Genomic DNA, 18,894 nt, shown 5'->3' with positions numbered 1-18,894 from the left:
TCTTGGCCTTCACATCATCCTCTGGCAAGGAATTCCATAGGTTGACTGTGCGTTGTGTGAAGAAATACTTGCTTTTGTTTGTTTTAAACCTGCTGCCTATTAATTTTGTTCGGTGATCCCTAGTTCTTGTGTTATGAGGAGGAGTAAACAACACTTCCTTATTTACTTTCTCCACACCAGTCATGATTCTATAGACCTTTATCATATGCCCCCTTAGTCATCTCTTTTCCAAGCTGAAAAGTCCCAGTCTTCTTAATCTCTCCTCATACGGAAGCTGTTCCATAATCTTAATAATTTTTGTTGCCCTTTTCTGAACCTTTTCCAATTCCAATATATCTTTTTTGAGACGGGGCGCCCACATCTGCACAAGTATTCAAGATGTAGGCATATCATGGATTTATATAGAGGTAATATGATATTTTTTGTCTTATTATCTATCCCTTTCTTAATGATTCCCAATATTTTGTTTTGCTTTTTTGACTGCTGCTGCACATTGAGTGGATGTTTTCAGAGACCTATCCACAAAGACTTCACGATCTCTTTCTTGAGTGGTAACAGCTAATTTAGACCTCATCATTTCATATGTATAGTTGGGATTATGTTTTCCAATGTGCATTCCTTTGCATTTATCAACATTGAATTTCACCTGCCATTTTGTTGCCCAGTCACCGACTTTTGTGTGATCCCTTTGTAGCTCTTCACAGTCTGCTTGGGACTTGTCTATCTTGACTAGTTTTGTATCATCTGTAAATTTTGCCACTTCACTGTTTACACCTTTTTCCAGACCATTTATGAATATTTTGAATAGGACTGGTCCCAGTACAGACCCTTGAGGGACACCACTATTTACCTCTCTCCATTCTGAAAACTGACCATTTATTCCTATCCTTTGTTTCCTCTTTTAACCAATTACCAGTCCATGAGAGGACCTTCCCTCTTATCCCATGACAGCTTACTTTGCTTAAGAGCCTATGTCAAGGGACTTTGTCAAAGGCTTTCTGAAAATATAAATACACATAATCCACTGAATCCCCTTTTGACCACGTTTGTTGACTCCCTCAAAGAATTCTAGAAGATTGGGGAGGCATGATTTCCCTTTACAAAAACCACATTGACTCTTCTCCACAAATTATATTCATCTATGTTATGTTCATTATCGCACAATCATACCAACGTATTATTTCTGCTTCTCTTCTGAGGGATGTTGGTAAGATATGCATGAGGATGGAGAGCCACTCTGTCCATGTTAAATTCAGCACTCCTGTGACATAGTAGTATTCAACTGCAGATCAACAAATTTCATACCATACCAACTAACTGACAGATCTCAAAAAGTAGTCATCAATGGGGAATCATCATTGAATGCGGGTGTTTCTAGTCAGGTTCCAGGGACTGCTACTAGACCCAACACTATTCAACATTTTCATCAATGATCTGGAAGTAAATAACTGCTGATAAAATCTGCAGATGACACAAAGATTGTCGCAACAGTAAATAATGATGGGGACAGGTCAGTCATTCAGAGTCATCTGGATCATTTGGTAAGCTGGGCCCATTCAAACAAAATGCATTTTAATAGTGTCAAATGCAACGTCATATTTAGGAATGAAGAATACAGGTCAGAGCTACAAATAGGGGACTGTATCCTGGCAAGCAACAACTCTAAGGATCCAGGGATCATAGTGGACAAAGAACTCACCATGAGCTCCCAGTGCAATCCTGTGGCTAATGTGATCTGTAGCAAGATAAACAGGGGAGTAAGGAGTATGAGTGGGGAAATCATTTTAGCTCTGTGTGGCCTTGGTGACACCGATGCTAGAATACTGCATACAGTTCTGATGGCCACATTTTTAAAGGATGTTGAAAAATTGGAGAGTGTGCAGAAATGATTGATGGATGGAGAAAATCCTTTACAGTGAGAAATTTAAAGAGCTCAACCTGTTTAGCTGAATGAAAAAGAAGCTAGAGAGGTGTGACAGAACAGGGAGTGGGGAGGATTGACCTGGGAATGTTGCAGGGGAGTTTTACTGGGACTGTCTGCATTGGGGATGGGATAGCAGGGGGTGACTTCACTTGAGGGATGATACCTGAGCCTGTAACCTGAGCCAGGAGAGGGGTTGGGGCCAGATGACACCTTTGCCTGGGAAACTGGACAAAGGCTGGAGGAAGAGGCTGGGTGAGATGGCTGAAGGGAGTTTCAGTTTGGAGTGGTCTGGGGAAACAGAGGGAGCCCCCAAGGCTCTAAGGTCTAAGCTCCTTGCCCTCCAGAGGGACCTGACTGAGGGACCTGTACCTACAAGCTCTGTTTGGAACTGTGTTCCTGTCGTCTAATAAACCTTCCATTTTACTGGCTGGCTGAGAGTTACGGGGAATCACAGGAAGAGGGAGGTGCAGGGCCCTGACTCCCCCACACTCTGTGACAACAGGTGACTTGATTTCAGTGTATAAGTATCTTCAGAGAGAAAATACTGATAGTTAAAGGACTCTTTAATCTAGCAGAGAAAGGTTAAAACAAGAACCAATGGCTGGAACTGAAGCCAGACAAATTCAAATGGGAAATAAGGCACAGATATTTTAACAATGAGAGTGATTAATGACTGGAACCAACTATTGAAAGAAGTGGTGGATTCTTCACTTCTTGATGTCCTCAAATCAAGACTAGATGTCTTTCTGAAAGTTATGCTTTAGCCAGTCACATGTTATGCTTTAGTCAAAACACAAGCTATTAAGTTATTGGGCTCAATACAAGGGTAACTGGGTGAAATTTATGGCCTGTGAAATACTGGGAAGTCAGATTAGATGATCTAATGGTCTCTGCTGGCCTTAAACTCTATGAAAATCCTCTTCCCAGATGATTGATGCCAGCAACCTAATTTGCAAGGGATGCAAAGAGTCAGAGCTGCACTGATGTTATAAAACTTGTACTTATTAACATACTCTGGATGGAGATTAATATTTTCTGCTCTGTATTCATCATGGGTTCACTTGCCTGGAAAGGGGATATGCCAACACTTTGGTAAACTTAGAAAGTATCTCTGCTTGCATTGTATCTCCTTAAGCAGTCCTGGAAACTTTGCTGAAATGCTATTGTATAATTTCCCACAACTGTGATATAAAAAGCATTTAAGTTCTGGGTTTTTCGTTTCATTCTGGTTTTAGTATGAATTTCAACATTTGGTTTGCATTGAAAAACTATATGCATTTTTTCAACTTAATGTATTCAATGAGACCCAGATTCAACAAATTGCTTAAGCATGTGCTTAACTTTAACAGCATTGAGTCCACATCTATGAAACTAAACATTTAATCACAACCTTAAATCTCATTGACTTTTATAAAATTTAAGCATATGCTTAAGCGCAAGCTGAATCTGGACCTAGCACTGTACAGTGTAGTTGTAATCCTGCTTTATATGCTGATGTCTTTACAATGTAAAGAAAGATACAAAATCCAGATAAATAAATAAATATAAAATTATTTCCCATTTATCAACTTTCAGATTTTAACAAACAAACAATGTCATTTCTCATTTACAGTATTTTAAAAACCAATTTATCCCTGATCCTGCAAACACTTATACAAAACTGCTTAATTTAAGGCACCTGAATAGAAATTAAAGATTTTCAGGATCAGGGACCTTACTCGTTAACCCTTTAGATGTGACCCACTCACGTGTTAATGGCAAGAGCTAGTTATGTTCATATAAGTATTGAAACTTCGAAACAACTAGTGTAAATAAACACTTGTCTTCATCAGTCTTGGAAACTGAATTCCAAGGGGCACTTTGGATTTTAATATGAGGATCCACACACAACACAATAGAATATTGAGGCAAATTCAAAGTCTTGACCCTTATCTTCAAGGTACTCAGTGGCCTGGGCCCAGAATATCTAAAGGAACCTAAACCACAGGATGAAGACTGGGATCAACAACTCCACCCCTCTGGCCCATTGGAATTCTACAATAAGAATAAAGCAGTGCAGGAGCCAGAGCTGATTTAGGAACTTGTCTGAGACCATGGATTAAAGGAATTGAGGACCATCACAAACTTCATCACCTTCAACTCCAAATATAAGACATGAATCTTCTACCTGCCTTCTCTAACACACACACACACACACACACACAATAAAACCCTACCGAAACAAAAGACTCCACTGCACACATATAATCCTCCTTCTAGGGAGTAATTGGAGAGAACAAACCACATGACAGACGTTAATCACATTGCTAAATGGACCCTGGATGGTGCTCAGGTACTACCATGATGAACGTGGTATGAGAACCTATACAGAACAGAACACTGGAAACATATTGCTGCTAATTAATCAATAAAATATGCTAAGATGAAATGGCTTAGAAAAAAGTCTATGAAAAGTGAATGAGAGAAAATTTTAAATACACTTGTCTCTAAAAATCCTTGAGGATTCACAAGGGAAAGATGGTACCCTGTCACCTAGTGGAATTCAGCACCCTGACCTAGGCCCCCGGTACAATGCATGGGGAGAATTAGGCACCTAAGAATGGGACTCTCAAAAGTCAGCATGCTAAATGGGGAGCTGTCTTAGCTAGCTAATAAGAAATGCCAAGGAGAAGAGCATGGCCCAAGGGAGTTAGGTGCCTACGTCCCCACTTCCCAGTGGAGTGCTCTGGCCACTGGGTTAGAGAGTCATTCTCACTCTGTCTGCCCCAATGAATAGTTAATTATTTATGTGCACTAGAACAGCTTCAACAGGAGAGAGAGAGAGACTCACCCCAGAACATACCATAGCCCAGTGGTAAGGGCACCTGGAAGGTGAGAGACCCAACTTAAAATCCTTTCTCCACACAGAGCAGAGGGGGGAATTGAACTTGGGTCTCCCATCTCCCAGATGAGTGCCCTAACCACTGTGATAAAGATTATAAAGGGACCACCCACGCTTTTGTATGATTTAGGCATGCTCAGAGCACTCCTACCAGATCGGGCCCCGAAGGCAAGATAGGTAGTGGGATGCCTAATTTGTGAGTCGTGCTGGGACTTAGTTGCTGAGCTTCTAGGTGGTGGCAGGAATGAGATGGCTGTGGCATGTCCAGCTGCTGAACGTAGGCACTTTGAGCACTTTAATGGTGGAAACTTGGACACCCAAGGGAACTTTAAGTGCCTACAGGGTTAGGTGGCAGCTGAGCCGTGGTTTTGTGAATGCCAGTAGTGCATAAAGGAGGGACTCAGGGGCCTAAGTCTCCCTTGTGAATTTCACCCCTTGTGTGATTTGTTCCAAGCTTTCCAGGAAAAAACAAAATCTATCCCAGAATGAAATTCAGCATGTGAAATTTGGGGTGGATAGACTTGATTTTGCTGAAGTGGGAGGCGAGGTACAAAAAAAAAATAGAAAGAATCAGATTTATAGTACTAAGCTAGCTTCAGCCATGGAGAAACTACACACCTCTCCATAATAAAGGGAATATTTCTTTTAAGCAGCTGCTTCTGAAATACCACCTCTACAGAGGAGTGCTTCAATTAAATGTATCTTAACCAATCAACAAAGATGCTCAGATACCGTGGTGACAAACATAGTGTCAATTGCTATATAAATAGATGGTATTTCAAATGGTACAATTATTTTTCCTCTGTGGAAAATGGAAAAAAGAAATCTTCACAACTGTTCTTTGCCTGACATATAAAACAGATATTTAGTGAATTAATTTTATTTTAATTTGAGGAAATGTATAAGAATGCAAAGAGTCCCCTTATTTCCAGACAAAGGCTGGTGACACATCTGCAGATGGAATGTGAATGAGATAAGGTTTAAAAAACAAACAAACAAACATACACACACACCCGTGCTTAATGCTTGCAAGCAGGGCTAAAAGCAAGCCAAAAAATAGGACTAATGAGTGGAGGGCCTTTACACAATTAACATCCAAACATTAAAGCAGACCCAGATACCACTATATCATAATGGCATTATCTGAAGCATGGGTTTGCAGCCACTCATAGGTTTGAAACAACAAGCCAAGATGAAAACTTGTCCAAAGAACTCTAAACATCACCATAAAGATTTCATTCCATTTTTTGAACCAAATCACTCAAACAAATCATCATATACAAGAATCTGGGAAAGCCAATGGTTAATCTGTAAATCTTGAGAGCCCTAATACAGTTAAAATTCATTTCCTGGGGGATAAACTAAAATATGTAAGAAAGGGGAAAGGGACCAATCTCACTCCAATTCAGCTACACCTTTTAGCACATGAGAAGCCCCAGTGAAGCCAAGATTGCAGCCCAACTGTGTAAAATCACCATCTGGAGGCTCTGTTGCAGAAGGCAACCAGCCTATAACTGTTGACCTGAGTGTTCAAAGAACTCAAACAGCAGAATGCTAAAATATACACAGAGTTTAGTGCATTACTGTACTGCAGAAGATAGGCAGCAGATAAGCTGCTTTGTCAATTTCATAAATACATTCCTTTCCTGTTTAACCTGCAAAAATCTGTGGAAAACATATAGGGTCTAGTTCTGCCATAATGAGTAGTAGCTTACTCCAGGAGTAGTTACACAGAAAACAGTGGGATTACTTGCAGAGGAAGGTACTACTTACTATGAATCATGAAGGCAAAAATTTGGCTGTTACCAAGTTGTGGTGAATGGTGGCCCGGACCACCACAGACGATGGCCGAAGTACACCTGTTACAGTCGTCATTTTAGCATTTGACTAGACAGCAGTAAATGCAGCAGGAATGTACAACTGATTGGTGATATATTGGAATGGACACACATTAGTTATAAAATGGCTGTTCCCTTCATAAATTAAAAAGTATAGGAACATGCCCCAGGGAAGGAAAGATGGTTCTGCAGTTAAGAATCTTATTCACTTTGGCCCCAGGCATGCTGTCAGAGCTCTGAGAGTAGATCTTTGCCTCCCATCCCAAGATCAAGGAGTTGTAACTGCTTCCCCTTTTGGTGCCCACCCTCAACACAGCTGAGAATCTGCCCTGAAATTAGATGGTTCTGTTTCACTTTGGGGTTCTCAGACATCAGGAATAATTGTTCCTCATACTGTATTTTGGAGTGTTACTTCAAATTTGAGACACCCAACACATTGTCCTCTCTGCAAAATCAGCAGGAAGACAGCAATGGGAGGTGACTCAAGGAAAGAGACAAGACTCTTCAACATTTCTTTGAGCTGAGGAGAAACTAAAAGGATGGCTCTCAACTGCAGGGACACAGAACGGAGGGGACTGCTGGCATCTAGGCATAGTTCCTTATTCCCTGATGGATTTCCCAGGGATCAGGTTCCTCTGGTGCTTGGGGATAGTCTGGAGAAGTCAAATTCTTCAGCACGCACACATGCCCCACCCACTCCTGTGGCAGCAGACATCCAGGTGAACAGCTGTGGCTAAGTTACCTCTCTCAGAAGCAGCATTAAGTGAGTCTGCATCTGTACATCTATCAGAAGTGCTGAGCAACATCAGCATGGGAGAGGAGGGGAAGGGCAGCGGCATAAAAAGGGAAGGCCTTGCTTGGGGCTAGAGGATCTCAGTGAACCCCAACCCTCCACCCTATCCTCTCTCCCAACAAGGAAGATTGAAAGAAAAGTGTGCCTGGGTCACTTTGCACAAAGTTTGCGGTCTCCCTATCTTTCTCCCATGATTTTGGTCTTTTCAAGCTTTGGCTTAAACACCTATTTGTCAAAGCAATAAAGATGGATACATGAATATTTGTTAATAAATATTTCTCACCTCCCCCAGGAATGTCAGATTGCTACATTTCCTCTAACCACATGCCAAGCCCTGAAAGGTGTTGTGCCCCTTTGCCTGTCATTCAAACCTACTCCTACTTCTGCCCCATTGAGGTCCTTTGGGTGCTTTGCTACTTACAGTGGGAGCAAGCCCAGCAGTATTGCAGAGGGATTTTCCAGCTGCTCTGTGCCTCTCTGCAACTGGCTTTTTATATTTCACTGATTTTGAAATAAGCTACAAAACGTGGGGACAAAACCCACAACCATCATAAACCAAGATCAAACACAAACAAAGACAAGATGCCGGCATGTGGGGCAAACCTTGATGATGACTCAAACTCATAGAAAAGCACATCCTTAAATAATGTTTATAATCGTAAGACTACTCCATTCAAATGGATTATAAAATTAGATAAAACTATCTACAGCCTTGAGTGATGACAGGCAAATGAACGTTTTCCCCTGTGCAGAATCAGGAGATTTCAGATAAGATTTGTGTCAACCTTCAAGTGGGATAAATCATGATGGGCCTCACTTTTCTCTTGTTTATACCAGTTATAAGGAGCTATAACTTGATGGACTTCAGCCAAGTTACTCCAGATTCACACCAATGTGACTAAGAGCAGAATCAGACTTTATAGCAGTGGTTCCCAAACTTGTTCCACCGCTCATGCAGGGAAAGCCCCTAGTGGGTCACGCTGGTTTGTTTACCTGCCGCGTCCGCAGGTTTGGCCGATCACGGCTCCCACTGGCCATGCTTCGCTGCTCCAGGCTAATGGGAGCTGCTGGACGTGGTAGCCAGTATGTCCCTTGGCCCACGCCGCTTCCAGCAGCTCCCATTGGCCTGGAGCAGCGAACCACAGCCACTGGAAGCTGCGATCGGCCAAACCTGCGGACGTGGTAGGTAAACAAACCGGGCCAGCCCGCCAGGGACTTTCTCTGCACAAGCGGCAGAACAAGTTTGGAAACCACTGGTCTAGAGAATGACAGATAACTAAGAAGTTTCATGCATAATGACAGGTTTCAGAGTAGCAGCCGTGTTAGTCTGTATTCCCAAAAAGAAAAGGAGTACTTGTGGCACCTTAGAGACCAACAAATTTATTTGAGCATAAGCTTTCGTGAGCTACAGTATCTGATGAAGTGAGCTGTAGCTCACGAAAGCTTATGCTCAAATAAATTTGTTAGTCTCTAAGGTGCCACAAGTACTCCTTTTCTTTTAAGAAGTTTCAGGAACCTTCATTAATTTCTTTTGTGATTTCCTTCAACCTATACCATTCTGAGCTTATTTTATCTTTGCCATGCATCAGCTGACTATTTCAAAACATGCTGTTCTCAGATATGTAGATAAAAAAACACAAACACCCAAATACTTAACATTTTCCTATATTTCTCTGGTTCTTGTCCTTGAATTCCTAAGTATTCCTACTTGAAGTACCAAATTCATTAAAATATTGCTGAAGATAATTTTGCATTAAGGAGAAATAAAAAAATCAGAGCCAGTAAAAAAAAAAATAAAAAAAAAAACCTGGAAAGTTTGTAACGTTTTCACAAAAAATGTGCTCTTCTTTTCCAATTGAAAAATTTCTAAACAACATTTTTCAACCAAATCTGGCAGAAACATCTCAGTCAGATTTCAAGTTCTCTGTGTCAAAAAGCAGGTGTTGTTAAAGTGTCCAGTCCTGCAAACTTTCAGCTTGTAACTGCAATGAAGTTAGCAATATTCACATAAGGGTTACAGGATTTGGAATGTAAATTGTAATGGACAGATTGTTATGCATGGCCCCTGCCTGGGTGTGCAATGGAGGGAAAAGACAAAAGTGGCTCCTTCCGATTACATTCCTTTGCAGGAACCAGGCCACTTTGGGGCTGATCTTGTGCCCATTTAAGTCAATGACTACACCCATTTAAGTGGATGGGCGCTACGGCTCAGAGATCTCTGCACAAAGGCCCCATGAATAAGTGGGGCCTTTGTGCAGACCACATGTCACATGTGTTGCAACCTAAATTGTTTCATGACAACACTTGTTAGTATCATTTAATACACAAAAGTCTTTGTAAATTTCTGTCCTTAAATTTTGGTACCAAAGTAGTATTGGTTTCCTCCCAGTATTTCATATCATTGCTTCCTGGTCAATGACAATGTGGGCCAGATCCTCAGGTACTATAAATCAGTATAGCTCCATTCCATGGAATAACACCAATTTATACCAGGTGAGGATCCAACTCTATGGGCTTAGAATTGTGAAACTAATATTTTAAATTAATATTTCTAGCTTGTATGTAATAAAATATATAGCATCATTAGTCCAAAATCAAATGGGATTAACTTTCACAAGGCTAGATTTTAGTTCCTCCTACAATTACAGTTCCTGTAAACGATTATTAATCTCAAAATGAAACAGAAGTTTCAAAAAGGATAAAAAAAGTCCCATCAACATGCTGCATTTTATTCTAATACTTCTTGCTTTCTTGCAGGTCCCCTGCATGAGTGGGTAAGTAATTCTACTCTCAAGAATCTGTTTTTTTTGGCTAAATAGCAGGTTGCCAAGAGGAGGTTTCTCAATAATACTGGCCTATTAGGACCCATCCCAACTATGATTCACACATTTGCCATTTAGCAATATATTCCACTCAGCTTCCCAATAACATATCTACGTTTGGGGAAATTAAAGCCTCTCCTTTCATTTTCTTAGGCACAGACAGTCATTTTTAAAGGAGGTACATATTTGTTTCATGCCGATGAGGAGCTAGAAGGCCAATGTAAAGTCATGGAAAGACTCCAACTGGCTTTAATGGGCTTTGATTCAGGCCTTGGGTGAATGCTTCATTCAATTGCGTAAAGACTATTTTTAATAGTTTTAAATCACAGGGGAACACGTTCATTTGTTATACTCGGTGAGGAAGAATATTCATCTTGGTAAGAGCTACTCTGACCCATGCTGACAAGCCATCTATCCGTATCTGCCTTCATTCCATAATCAGTGGCTTGATATTTAAAGGAAGACCCTCAGCTGCTGTCATTGCCATGGCTCCATTGACTTCAATGGAGGTCCAACAATTTACAACTGCTGAGGATCTGATATTTAATGTTTATATTTTCTTAAGGTTGGAAAGAACTTTAATTTCTGTATGTGAATCCGCAAGCAAAATCCAAAACAGGAAAACTGGGGCTAAAAAGGCACTTCTCCTGCAATCGATTTCTAATTTATTAAATTTATTTTACCTCCGGATTATGTGCCAACACCTTTATTAATCCAATCAGAATCTGGAATAATTGTCTCCATCAAAGATAAAGATACCAAGTCAGCTGCATATAAAGCTGTTTTGTGATCTTTGGTAGCTGTCTTTTCCCCTTTCATCTCATTATTTGCTCCAAGAGGAGCAGTGAAGGGTTTTAGAACCATAATAAATACAGGGTCAACAAGGGACATCCCTGTCTGGTTATTCTGGTTAGGTTAAATAAAAAAGGAATATTTTCATTAATAGCAATAGCAGACATTATCAAATGGAGTATTTTGAGCCACAATGAAATTCCGTACCTAGGCTAAATCTGGCCAACAACTTGAAACAGCAACGGCATACTGTCAAGCATCTTCTCTGTATCTAACAAAATCATCATTGTTTCAGTGTCTGGTTTTGCTGCACAACCAGGATTTCCTCAGGCTCATCTCTCTTCCACAAAGCCTGCTTGATCAATCCGCATACTATCTAACCCGACAGTCAATATTTTAGATAAATGTTACATATGAATTTATCTCTGAGATTAGCTTTCACACGTCAGAAAAAGAGAAGAAAGGAAGTTATTTTCCAAGTTTATTAATTACTCAAGGGAAGTATTTTGCTTTCATAAGAGACCTTATACATATTTAGAGGGATAATGAATTGATCTGCAGAAGTCTGGGAGACATCAATAGTAAAGCAATTTGGGCTAAAGGATTTCTTTTCCTGCAGTTGTTTTATTGTCTTTTTAATTTCAAACTCATCTAGTAGTTCCCCTAAAACTTCCCTTTGTTGGTCATTAAATTTAGGCAAGATTATCTTTTCTAAGTACTGTTTTATAGATGACTAATTGAATGAGATCTTTCTGTAGCATTTAAAGAATTAGGTAAAAAGCAATATTCCTCAGATGTGCTTAATATCTGTAAATGTACATCCACTTCTGTTTTTGAGGACTGGTGTTTTGGCCACAGGATTAAAATTTTACTATATAGAAATATATTCAATTTGTTCTTTTTTCCATTAAAAAGAAGTCTGAAGAAGGTACATTGTGTTGCAGTAGCTAAAAAGAAATTCAAAACATGCCTTGCTTCCTGGAGTTTTAGAAGTACAATTGAGAGATGGGAGTTCTAGACATTTCTTCTTCTAAAGATACCATTAAAAGGCCCAGTCCTACAAATCCTAACTCAAGCATGCAACCGGATGGGATAATACCTGTACATATGGATTATTCACATATGTAAAGGCTTGCAGTCCTGGACCCTTTGGCCCCCGTGCAGCAAAGCACATAAGCATGAGCTTATTCCCCATGAACACAATGCTGTTAAATACATGTTTAAAGTTAAACAAGTGCTTATGGTCCCGATTTATAGAGGTTTTTAGGTGCTGATCCACTCAGCATTGCAACATGTAACTGAAGCAGGAGCCTAAATCTCATTTTCAAAAGCAATTTAGGCATTTAGGGACCTAAGTCTCAATGAAAGTGAATGGTATTTAGCTCCTCTTGCAGATGAGACAGACTCTTAAAATCAGTTAGGCGTTGCAACACTGAGCACAGCAATGCCCAAATACCTTCAAAAATCTGGGACATATAAGTGACTTGCTGAATCAGAATCTTTGAATCTAACGGGTTTCCCCACTAGTATAAATTGGCATATCACCCCGGAAGCTGGTGGAGCTACACCAGCCGAGGATCCGATTCTTAGGTCCTCTTTCAAAGAAAATAATCTGTACACTCAGGATGACTGTTGATGGTCCTCTGAGTTATTGGACAGAAAATCATCAATCTTTTTTTGTTACATGAATGAAGAGAGTATCTTATAGATAGAATGGCCTGGATCACCCTCTTGCAGAGCCATACATCGAAGGAGACTCCATGTGTATCTCTCCCCCTTAAGTAGGGGAAGTAAAGAGCAACACCTTTAGAGTACTTTCTCCCCTTGCCCATGCTGATACCCCTTCCCCAGGGGGGTCCAGATCTGTGGGAGCAAATGGAGGAAGGGGGATGCTTCTCCCAAAAGACAGTATCCCCTACTCTCTGCCTTGTTTTCCACACACCTGGGCCAGGAGACTGGAGTAACAACTCATTATTACCTCTCTCCAGGTCCCTATGCTGCTACTACTACTGAGCAGCCACAATCAATGGACAGTATGGATCCTGCGGGGTTTTTGCTGCCAGGAGGTACTATGACTAATGAAACAGCAGCAAATATCCATACAGATTTACATGCTCAAGAGGGAGCATATCCTCCAAATCAGTAACCCCCTAAATCTTGAATAAGCCATCAATATCGGTGCAACACCTGTCTCCTCATGTATGGCACAGAGTGCCAGGGACAAAAAAGGAGAATCTGATACGCAACCTGCTTTGTTTGGCCTCTCCCTCCTCTGAAATCCACAAAACAGGTAGAGGCTGTTGATTTTATAGTAAACCTCCACTATTTGTAAACTGAAAGCTATGTATAGTAATAGAGACTTCAGAGTCACCAATACAAGAATGGGCAGAGAAATTAAAAGATTCCATGACTCCCCTTCCCTTCCCTGCCATCTGACATTAGTTACAGTAAGCATGTTTCTGGGAGACGTACACAATTAGCCCAAGGGTTTTTAAGTACAAAATAGAAACAACAGCCATTGAATGCAAAGGAGCAATACCAAGGATACTAAATTAATGGCTCTTTGATGCCTATTGCTTCCAGCAAAAATCCTTGTTGATGTATGTTATCTGATCACTGTAATCGATTTGCATTATTTTTCCCATTTCAGCCAGAGAATGACTTAAATGAGCTTCTGCAGACATCTTTGGATTCTGAATTTAGCATGGCATGTCAAGTGACTGCTAGAGACATAAGCTTTCATTCATTAGTCAGTCAGTCTCTCTAGCCCTTTTCCTTTCAAATGCGAACCTCAGTTACTAGCCTCACAAGTGTGGGGGCTGATGAGTCCCTTAGGACTTGCTGGGGCCTTCCTCTCCTGCAGATAGGAGGCGGTTCATGGGAAATGGGGTGGGGAATACCCCTGAATTCTTCACCTCCAAACCCTGGTCTCATCAGCCTTGCCACTCCCTGTAGACTTCCTCTGCAGCAAACCACAGAGTGCTCTCCTCCTACGTTGAGTCATAGAAGGGAACACTGGGTGGAGAAGTGAGGAAGAAGCAGCACTGTTTTACTAGTGCCCCTCTCTCTCGCTTCTCCTACAGCACCCCCGAACTGCATCTGAGCATGCTATCTGCTCCTGTCATCCTTCCTCTGGCCTCAGCATGAACTCTCACTCCCCCATTATCCTTCTGCCCCCAAAAGTCCCTCTTTCTTACCATATCCTTTCTCCATAGAATTGCTCTTCTCTGGCATCCACTGCTCCACCCCTCTAACTCTTCCACCAGAGACCTAATGACTGGGAACTCAGCATCATCTCAGGGTGCAAGAGGAGAAGGTTGTGGGTTAGAGAAACGGATGCATTAGTGCAACTCTGCCTTCTCCACTCAGCAAAGCTTCTGTGGGGGCATTGCATCAAGACAGCTCTGTTAAGGAATGCAGTTTGCAGTGAAGCAGCTGTGCATGTTACTAACTCATCCAGACCCCAAACCCTCTTAAACTACACCACCACGTAACTTCCTTGCAGAACAATTTAAGAGATATTTCTGAGGGAGGATGATAAAGAGATTAAAACTGTCCCATATTTATTTATATATTAATTTGCAATTACCCCTATCAGAATATCTATATGTTTATAAAATAGACACAAGATTTCAAAGCCCAATCAATAGGGCTACAGAATCAACGCACTCCTTCAAACATATCATGTATGCGCTATCCTAGAGAGAGACAGCAAAAGCATTCCAGCCAATCATATCTGGCATGGTGGAGTATAGGGGAGGAGACAATCTCAGAGACAGCCAATAGAACTTTATAGATAATCACCGGCACCCTGATGTACACTGAAAATGAGCATGAACCCAGTGTAGAGTTTGAAGCAGTTGTATGCTCCATTTAATACATGGATAGCCACATTCTGCATCTGCTGGTGTAGAGTTTGATATTCCCTTATCCAAAAATAGTAAAATATAAATTACAAAGTATTTCAGATTACTTAGCAACTTGTTTTAGTTATAGTCTGAAACATCTGATTTTTCAGTGCACATCTTAAGCTTTATGTAAGGGTAGCGGTAATTGTGGATGTAATATTACACTGAATAAATCCATATTCCCAAAGGAAACAAACAGAAATAAAGAAAAGGCTTGCATTCAAATAGTTACATTTCCAAGAATTTACACTCCATATGCAAGGCTAAATACATGGAAATGCAATCCAAGAGCTAGACAGGCACAGAAATAGAATCCCATGTTAGTTTCACACTAGTGCAAACTTGCACATGAATACATTTATGGACATTTTGGTACCTGGGGAAAAATGAGCAAAATGGTTTGGAGTCTGATCTAGAGTAACTTTTTGCTGACAACTGTGTTTATATACATTAACATGCTCATTTGGCAACAGGCCTGGGCAAACCTGTGTTTGAAGAGCTAGCCCCAGGTGTCCATGATGTGCCACAATACACCTTCAAAATATTTTATATTTATATCTTCGTTAAATGATGCCAACGTTAGCAAAGGCAGTAAATTTTATAGGGACTGTCTCTCTCATTCACTCCTGTTTGACTCAGATGTTATCAGTAGTGCTCCTCCCAATTTACCCTGCAGCAAGAGTAGTGTAAGACCCAGAGGAGTTAGGTTATTTTGGTGTCACAATGACCAATAAAATGGGCTGACCCTCCACAGGACTGTGGGGTGGGGGTCACCTCTAGGCAGATATGCTCTCTCTATCACCTCCAAGAAGAACATCTCGAGGACAAGCATAAAAGAAGAAAGAAGTAAAAGGAATAAGGAGACATAATAAACAATAAGTAATAATAAATAGTAATAGTAATAAAATAATAATAATAATAATAAAGCATATATATCCCAACATGTTGTACAAGCTTTGGATGTAAGGTATACAATTACAAATCAAATAAATGAAGAATCAGATTTGCTTTCCTTCCTTTCAGAACAACCTTCGCCATTTCCTTTATTTCATACAACTTTTTAAATATATCAATCTAGGGATCAATGTCCACAAGTGTAAACCTTCCCAGATCTGCCTTGGTCCCTTTCTAAAGCAAAACATTCCCAAGCATGTTCATCTCTTCAATCCTACCCCCCACCTGGAACAAACAGGTCAGTGTGACCTGAAGGGCACAAGCTTTTTGTGGAGATGATGTTAAGTGTTGCAACCCAAGCCCAGAACCCTGAACTTGGATCTGGGGAGGTAAACATTACCTTGTTTTAAATTTAGGAAAAACATTTATTTTTAAGTGCCGAGACCACTACCTAGCATGTTGACCAGTATTGTCTCATTGTTTCCTTGTAGTCTCCCATCTGTCTGTACCCGATGTCTCCTGTGTGACACTTAGACTGTAAGTGCAACAGTTAACTGCTGGAAATAGCCTACCTTGCTTGTCACCATGAAAGGTTTTCCTCCTTCCCCTCCCCCCCGCTGCTGGTGATGGCTCATCTTAAGTGATCACTCTCCTTACAGTGTGTATGATAAAACCCATTGTTTCATGTTCTCTGTGTGTGTATATAAATCTCCCCTCTGTATTTTCCACCAAATGCATCCGATGAAGTGAGCTGTAGCTCACGAAAGCTTATGCTCAAATAAATTTGTTAGTCTCTAAGGTGCCACAAGTACTCCTTTTCTTTTTAGACTGTAAAGTATCTAGGAGCAGGGACTGTCATAGATTCATAGATAGATTCATATATACTAAGGTCAGAAGGGACCACTCTGATCATCTAGTCCGACCTCCTGCACAGCGCAGGCCACAGAATGTCACCCACCCACTCCTATGAAAAACCTCACCCATGTCTGAGCTATTGAAGTCCTCAAATCATGGTTCAAAACTTCAAGGAGCAGAGAAGCCTCCCTCCAGTCAACCATGCCCCATGCTACAGAGGAAGGCAAAAAAACCTCCAGGGCCTCTCCAATCTACCCTGGAGGAAAACTCCCTCCTGACCCCAAACATGGCAATCAGCCAAACCCTGAGCACATGGGCAAGATTCACCAGCCAGATACCCAGGAAAGAATTTTCTATAGTAAATCAGATCCCATCCATCTAATATCCCATCTCAGGGGATTTGGCCTATTTACCCTGAATATTTAAAGATCAATTACTTACCAAAATCCCATTATCCCATCATACCATCTCCTCCATAAACTTATCGAGTAGAATCTTAAAACCAGATAGATCTTTTGCCCCCACTGCTTCCCTTGGAAGGCTATTCCAAAACTTCACTTCTCTGATGGTTAAAAACCTTCGTCTGATTTCAAATCTAAACTTCCTGGTGGCCAGTTTATACCCATTTGTTCTTGTGTCCACATTGGTGCTGAGCTTAAATAATTCCTCTCCCTCTCCTATATTTATCCCTCTGATATATTTATAGAGAGCAATCATATCTCCCCTCAACCTTCTTTTAGTTAGGCTAAACAAGCCAAGCTCCTTAAGTCTCCTTTCATAAGACAAGTTTTCCATTCCTCGGATCATCCTAGTAGCCCTTCTCTGTACCTGCTCCAGTTTGAATTCATCCTTTTTAAACATGGGAGACCAGAACTGCACACAGTATTCTAGGTGAGGTCTCACCAGTGCCTTGTATAACGGTACTAAAACCTCCTTATCCCTACTGGAAATGCCTCTCCTGATGCATCCCAAAACCGCATTAGCTTTTTTCACAGCCATATCACATTGGCAGCTCATAGTCATCCTATGATCAACCATACTCCAAGGTCCTTCTCCTCTTCCGTTACTTCTAATTGATGCGTCCCCAACTTATAACTAAAATTCTTGTTATTAATCCCTAAATGCATAACCTTACACTTCTCACTATTAAATTTCATCCTATTACTATTAGTCCAGTTTACAAGGTCATCCAGATCCTCCTGTATAATATCCCGATCCTTCTCCGAATTGGCAATACCTCCCAGCTTTGTATCCTCTGCAAACTTTATTAGCACACTCCCACTTTTTGTGCCAAGGTCAGTAACAAAAAGATTAAATAAGATTGGTCCCAAAACCGATCCCTGAGGAACTCCACTGGTAACCTCCCTCCAACCTGACAGTTCGCCTTTCAGTAGGACCCGTTGCAGTCTCCCCTTTAACCAATTCCTTATCCACCTTCTGATGTTCATATTGATCCCCATCTTCTTCAATTTAACTAATAATTCCCCATGTGGCACGGTATCAAATGCCTTACTGAAATCTAGGTAAATTAGATCCACTGCATTTCCTTTATCTAAAAACTCTGTTACTTTTTCAAAAAAGGAGATTAGGTTGGTTTGGCACGATCTACCTTTTGTAAAACCATGTTGTATTTTGTCCCATTTACCATTGACTTCAATGTCCTTAACTAATTTCTCCTTCAAAATTTTTTCCAGGACCTTGCATACTACAGATGTCAAACTAACTGGCCTGTAGTTACCCGGATCACTTTTTTTTCCTTTCTTAAAAATAGGAACTATATTAGCAATTCTCCAATCATTCAGTACTATTCCTGAGTTTACAGATTCATTAAAAATTCTTGCTAATGGGCTTGCAATTTCAGGTGCCAATTCCTTTAATATTCTTGGATGAAGATTATCTGGGCCCCCCCATTTAGTCCCATTAAGCTGTTTCAGTTTCGCTTCTACCTCTGATATGGTAATATCTACCTCTATATCCTCCTTCCCATTTGTCATGCTACCATTATCCCCAAGATCCTCTTTAGCCTTATTAAAGACTGAGGCAAAGTATTTGTTTAGATATTGGGCCATGCCTAGATTATCTTTAACCTCCGTTCCATCCTCAGTGTTAAGCGGCCCCACTTCTTCCTTCTTAGTTTTCTTCTTATTTATATGGCTATAGAACCTTTTACTATTGGTTTTAATTCCC

General features: G+C 40.7%; 1 protein-coding gene across 3 annotated transcripts in view; it reads right to left on the bottom strand.

The window, feature by feature from the left end:
- LOC119861924 (glypican-5-like) overlaps positions 1-18,894 on the bottom strand; it is a 652,536-nt gene that overhangs the window by 574,248 nt on the left and 59,394 nt on the right. The window lies entirely within an intron of this gene.

Source organism: Dermochelys coriacea, chromosome 9 (genome assembly GCF_009764565.3).
Source record: "Dermochelys coriacea isolate rDerCor1 chromosome 9, rDerCor1.pri.v4, whole genome shotgun sequence".
NCBI lineage: Eukaryota > Metazoa > Chordata > Testudines > Dermochelyidae > Dermochelys > Dermochelys coriacea.
The sequence above is the reverse complement of the archived record's forward strand: the minus strand, read 5'-3'. Positions and strand labels throughout refer to the sequence as shown.